Consider the following 6,796-nt stretch of genomic DNA (forward strand, 5'->3'; position numbering starts at 1 on the left):
CTTGTTGAGCATGAGTTAAGGCTGCATCGATTTCTTTCAATTCAGGCCAATAGAGCTGCCTTCCTTGCCGATAGATCCAAGATTTTCTGCTTAAGTGCAGCACCCGAAGTCTGCAAGTTGACGATGCCCTTGTGCTTCTCATCAGCGATTTGTTTCAGTTGTAGCATCTCTTCTTTAAGTTGAGCTTGAGCTGCTCTATCGGCAATGCGCTGAGCAGCCCGTTGATATTGCAGTTGACGGCTTTCTAAGTGAGCTGCTGGGAAGAGTATTTCTTCAACATCGGCAGGGACCTGGCCACGAATTGTTTTGAAAATTGCCTTTGCGGGGTCCGAGTCATCTACCAGTTGGGCGGTACCTTTGCTGTAGCAAGTTCAGGAGGGTTTCCAACTTGGATTTAGTCTCTGCCGATATTGTTCCCAGTGCAAGGGAAGAACTTGTTTCCTCTCCATCGTCGTCAGAAATGTCAATGGCAAAGGAAAATAGGCTGTTCGGGGAATCTTGTTCCTGAGAGAAAGACAAGGAGATCAATCAGGGGTAAGTATGAGTATTGTAAAATCAGATAGGTTGATCGGTTTACCTGTTTCAAGGCAATTTCCTGTGCTTGACTGGAGGAAGCAACCTGGAGTATGTCGTGTGGATCGGCTGAGCTTGCCGATGGGATATCCTCTGTGACTTCATCGGTGGTGGGCTCTTGAGGTATGATGACCGATGACATTGGGGCAGATGTAGGGATCGGCATAGACCTTTGTCGTTTTGGCTGTGCTTCAGTATCTGTTGAAGCTTTGCGCTTTGCTTGGACATCGGCAACGATTGGCTGGGGGGCATCGACACTTGTTGGTTGTGAAGCTTGGGCATCTGGTACGTTTGCCGATGTACCCAATTGTTGCTGCAAAACAAGTGTAAGATATGATATTTAACAGATAAAATGTAAAGTCAAGAAGCTACCTCTGAAGGAGTGGTGCTTGATATCGGCGGAATTGCCGATGACTGATCCCGTAGCAGCTCTTACCCCCTGATGATTAAGGTTAATATAGTTTGTGATCGGCATAAGTGAAAATAAACAAGGTTGTTACCTTAAAGGCTTTGACCAAGGTTGTAGCAGCGGCCGATGGGGTAGCCCTGGATGTAGCCAATTTGGACTTAGAAGTGATGGTCTTGGTACGAATCTTCTGGTGGGTCAAAGCGGCTAAGGTGGGAGCGTTGTAGCCGATCGGCGATGTTGGGGAAACAGGCCGGAGGTTGAAGGGTTTCCCACTTTTGCTCACCGATGGTGCTGGGTTGTTAACCTGTTACAAGGGAATCAGTTACTGATAAATGAAAGGAAAAGCAGAAGGGAGTTCAAGGAAACTTACCGCGTCGTCAGGGATGGCATATTCAGAATCGATCATGTGCCGATATGTGTGAGCAGAAGTCGCGAACAGTTGCTCTTTCCACTCTCGCCACCATTGCTTGTATGACTCGGTGATGAAAGATATTGGTGTCCAGGTGGATATATCAACATCTGTGGTATCGGCATCAGGAGAAAGTTGTACTACCTTGTTCCAGTCTGTTCCGCAGGTGATTGTTTCCCTGGGTTTGATCACATCGGCAAAGCAGAGTTTGATTGGCAGTTGCCCAAAAGCCAATTGGCGGGATACTGCCGATGGGTTGTAAAATTCATATGTAATGTTGGTGTTTTTCCCGCTGCCGAATGTGTTTACTGGAATTGCCCTGGGAGTGATGATAGCCATCATGAGCTCATTATCTTGATTCAGAGTGTCATCGGCAAAGTTGAAAAGAAGGGGGAATCTGTTTTCTTCGTCGATATAAGGCACCCAGGCCCTATGATCACGAGAAAGACCATTATAGAAGCTTTGAAAGAATCTGCCGATTTGGTCTTCGTTGGCTTCTGTTCCAGGAAGGACAATTATGGCTTCACCAAAATTGAGGGGTGAGCGTGTTGCCGATTCATCATCCCCGAGCACATAATCTTCAGCAATTTCTCGTGGGAATTGTTGAGCAAAAAAGTCCCATTGCAAACGTTTGTGCATATGGGCATTCAGCCACATGTTGATGAACCACCACGGGCCTCCCAGGTTGCCGATGGGTTCGCCAAGCAGAAGTTTCTGAGACACTTGGTGAAGAAGATGATAAGTGGAGCTCAGAAGGTATCGGCCAAGAGGAAACCTTACGCCATTAGCCAGAAGTTCAGCTGCAGGGAGGAAGGCGTTGGTTGGTCCTACTGATCGACCACAGAAGATAAATTTTTCTAACCACATATTCAGGAATGTGGCATGTTCCCTCTGGCTAGGTGTCCCGGTTTTCTGGTATTCTTGAATATATCCTGTCCAACCGCCGATGTTACGGGTATTCACTCTATATTCAGGCTTTCTACCATAGATGGAGCCTTCATCGGCAGTTGAGATGTCCAAGCCAGTAAGCATGTGGACATCGGCAAGGGTAGGGGTAGCTGGGCCATGTCCAAACATAAAAGTATTGGTCGTATCTGACCAGAAATAAGCAGCTGCAATTATCATTGATTCATTTTTCTGCATATCGGCAATAGAGAGCCTGATACATTGGTCTAACTTTCGTTCTGCCCAGTATACTTGCATCGATCTATTAACCCTCAAATACCAATCTTTCCACCCTTTGGTGGTTTTGGGCCAAGATCGGAATGTGTCTTTCCACAAGTTCAGAGAGAAATTTTGGGCTCTAAAGGGGATTCTGTTAACCTCTGCGTTGATCAGATCGGTTGGATCTGGGTTGCCCATTGGTCCAAGGCATTGGACGTGTGGCTGATCGGTTGGGATAATTAATTTGTTGCGCAGTTCCTAAGGTTATGGAATCCAGAAGACAGAAGAAAGGAAAAATCACCAACTGAATAAATTTGCAAAAAGATCAAAGTAAAAGGTAATGGAAGTGGAGCGAACCGCGGGGACGTCGAAGTTGATGGCCATTGTCTTGAGGAAGGTGGAGATACGAGCCGGGAACTTGAAGTTAGCGCCGGAGAAGGGTTCTTGTTGGTTGAGGTCGCGCGGTTGTTCGTCGGAGTCGCCGCCGGAGAGAGAGAATGCCAAGGATTGGAGGCTGAAGATAGAAAATGAGGGTTCCGGAGAAATCTATTTATAAGCCGCCCAGAATAAGGGTATTTTGGACTTATCTCTATGACGCGCGCATATAGGTCAAGGCGGTGCAGAGGGATATGGTAACTATTCGCGCGATAATCAGGGGATTGTACAGATGAGTTGATAACAAGTAATCATGACTTGGAAGGGATATCGATACATGATATTTTAATTCTGAAAATGGCAGCATTATCATGTTAAGATCTTGCCGATGGGTTATTGTTTTGGTATCTCAATCATAATCAAGGTAAGAGTGGTTGGCGATTGTGCGATATTTACTGAAGTGCGTGAATCAAGATTAGATTTGATTGGATTTGATAACGAAATCAAGTTTTGGCTTGGAGAATGAGTTACGGTAATTGGGCGAAGGCAAGCGTTATCTGGAGTAAATTTCGGAGCATTAATGGTTTTATACTCCGAAATTGGGGGGCATGTGTTGACACCGTTTTTTGCACGTGTCAAAATAATCGGAGTGGACTAATCGGCAAGGGGAAAGTTATTGAATACTTTGATAGCCAATGAAAGCCAGTTTGTAAAAATGGTTGCCGATAGCTGGTGATGATCGATGGAAAGGTTGATTTGGACTCGGGCGTTGCCGATGAGGTTGGAGGAGTTGTTGTCGATGCCGATGAAGGAAGACTTAAAGACTACTGCCGATGAAACAGGGAGTATGCCGATGAAGGAAGACTTGAAGACTACTGCCGATGAAGCAGGGAGTATGCCGATGAAGGAAGACTTGAAGCCTACTGCCGATGAAATAGGGAGTATGCCGATGGGAAGGAGGACAGTGAGATTTCCATCGTAATTGAGGCGGACAGGGAAATAGATAGGAGTTGATTTCCTTTTCTGTATTTGTTAGGTTATGATTCGTGTAAGAGTCACGTGTTTCCTTAGATATGGGATTGGTGTCCTAGTTGTGTTTGGTTGTGTCTCTTTAGATCAGGGTATAAATATGGAGTAAGGGGCAATGTAATAGAATATATCAATCAATATCAAAACCAACTTTTACTCCTATTTGCATCTACTTTTCGGCGACTTCGTCAATTTGCATATTTTCCTTTTTACGAGTTCTCATTGATTCGGCGAGCTGCATCGCTTCAGTGCGATCTTCGGCGATTCTCGAGTTCCGCGTGAGCACCTCTTGTCCGTGACTTCCGGGCGTATCGCTGTTGTCAGGATCAAAGTGTTCGTTTCTTCATCCTTGTCGATTAGCAGGTCAAATCGACTGGCACGCTTTGGATATCGATTCGGGTATTAGCCCTTTGTGTTTGCAGATCACTTTTGCATCAACAGAGGTCTTTTAGTTTCTTTTAATTATGACGTTTGGCTACAAAGTGACTAAAATGTGAGGCAGCCTGACTTTTAGTCCAGTTTAGCTCCCCCTGGTGACTAAACTTTGGCTCCCCTTCTAGTCCCATTTAATCCATATATTTAGTTAAAAAGTGACTAAATGGATTAAAGTTTAGCCTGCTAAAGTTCGCCGGACTAAACCAAACACCCCCGGGTTACACAGCAAACCGAACAAAAGGAAATTCCCTAGCGGGGAAAGTCAGCAAATGCATCGAATTGTGATCAGCTCAGCTGAAGTCGTTGTGGGGGGACAAACTGCGCATCACACCCGTAGACAGATTAGACATAAAACAAGTCCGTATTCCGATTCCAGACAGCTGCTGGTGGGCCTGCATGCAGGCCCATCGTCGAGCCTTCCCTCTCCATGCAGTCCATTCCATTGCTCGCTCTAGCTAGACCGCTGGCTGCGACGACAGGCGCAGGTTGCCAACCGACCACGCCAGATCGATTGCTTGCGTAGCGCTACCTTGGCCGGCCGGCGACTGCGATGGAGAGGCAGAAAGCATGCATGGCATTGGGCAGCGATGGACCTAGGTCTTTATCTCTGGATATGCGCAGCAAAAAAATTCTTATATAATTTGGTAAATCAAAAAAATTTCTTATGCAATTTTTTTTACATTAAAAATTTCTACCTATCTCTATGACTGGCGGATCCCAGGGTATACGGTGGCCCACCCTGCATACCCTGTAGGTCCGTCCCTGTGCATGAGGGTGTCATTCATCCTGTTCCTTTGGTCGTAAACGATCGCAAATTTTCAGCCAGAACAGTATTTTTCTCTCACACCAAACCAGTCAGCAGTAATAATCCACGATCGTTTCAGGCCAGTCGAACAGAACGATGATCGGTGATCCTGATCGATCCATCAAGCACAGTTGAGAAGAAGAGAGGAAGAGGATGCATGGCCCCGTGACAGGGGAATTAATGGCACGAGTTTGGGGGCGCAGGTGATGGCCAGTGGAACAGGAGGAGTGGCCCATCGAGATGTGGCGTGGAGCGCTTGGGACACCTTGCATGTCCATGATGCATGGATCAGGCGATGGCGGAGGGTTTGTTCACAGGTCACAGGTAACGCGAGTCTCGATGCCGACGTGGCACTATGTTTGTTGGTGCTAGTAGTAGCCCGATTGGGTGGATGTCACTGTCACAGTGTCACTGCGGAAAGAGAAAGGATGGGCAGGGCGCAGGGGCATCGCAGTAGAAGCCCTCGTGACGAGCTGCCTTTCTCCGGGACGAGAAAATATACTCATGGGATGGTGATTTCTTTTTTCTTTTTTTTTGTCAGCTGCAAGAGATGGGACGTACGTGTACTCCCCGTGGTTGCGTGCGTGCGTACGTGCCATGTAACATAAGGTGAACGTTGTTTGTAATAACCAACAAAGATCAGTTGTAACTTGTAAGTAGTTGGTAGTACCTTGTACAGTTGTACGGGGCGAGTCAATGGATGCGTTTTGTCGTATACATACACACGCCGCCGATCGATGGAGAGGTGAGAACGATCGAACACGGTTGTCAGGGTGTGCATCACAGCCACAGACATCCGTCGTCCACTCATGCTTCGACAGTTCGACTGTTCATCAAGACCCGGCACCCGCCGTGTAAGAATGTCAGTGTCAGGGCATGTGCGATCGATCGCAATTCGCAAACAAAAGATCCGGAGAGGCCAGCTGGCCAGGTGTGGACTGCGTACGTGCATGATGAGCGCATCTCTACCGATTTTTTTCCCGTCCAGAAGCCCTGGTGCCGCCCACAAGCCAAGGAAGCCAGCTGCAGCCAGCAGGTGGGTTGAATTTCATCGTTCTTCTAGATGCGCACGGCACGGCGCACCAACGGCTTGTCAGTGCGGTGGAGAGAACGCACGGTCATCAGAGGGTCACTATACGCCACCTGGCAGCAGCCACCTGGTTGGTAGCAGGTGTGTGCAACCGAGCAGGCAACTCCTGTCTCGGTCATGCAGAAGAGTTCATCGCCGACTTGAACCAAATGGCCTGTTCGCTGGTTGGTTTTAGCCAATCCAAACCAGTTAGCCAATAGTATTTTTCTCTCATAATAAATCAGTATTAGTTAGTCTAAACCAGCTCAGAAACCAACCAGCGAACGGGCCGAAAACTGACACACGAGTGAAACGTGGCCCGAACGAAATAATCGAGGCGCAAAATTAGAAGCGGAGTCCTAGGGTCCTTATTCTCCACGCATGGGCCTCGGTTCTGGGAGACGGGCTTGAACAAAATCACGGCTTCATCAACGCTGCTATTAGATCCCCTAAAAAAATCAACGCTGCTATTAGATCCCCTAAAAAAATCAACGCTGCTGTTAGGAATAGACATCGTTTTTATTTAGA

General features: G+C 47.2%; 1 long non-coding RNA gene across 1 annotated transcript; it reads right to left on the reverse strand.

The window, feature by feature from the left end:
* Positions 1 to 401: 401 nt before the first annotated feature.
* LOC136494453 (uncharacterized) lies at positions 402 to 985 on the reverse strand. The gene is made up of 3 exons (XR_010768606.1): positions 946 to 985; positions 578 to 886; positions 402 to 504 (listed from the first exon to the last, which is right to left on the reverse strand). It is a non-coding gene; the product is annotated as an uncharacterized lncRNA (long non-coding RNA).
* Between the last annotated feature and the right edge of the window lie 5,811 nt (positions 986 to 6,796).

Source organism: Miscanthus floridulus, chromosome 11, assembly GCF_019320115.1.
Source record: "Miscanthus floridulus cultivar M001 chromosome 11, ASM1932011v1, whole genome shotgun sequence".
NCBI classification, from domain to species: Eukaryota; Viridiplantae; Streptophyta; class Magnoliopsida; order Poales; family Poaceae; genus Miscanthus; species Miscanthus floridulus.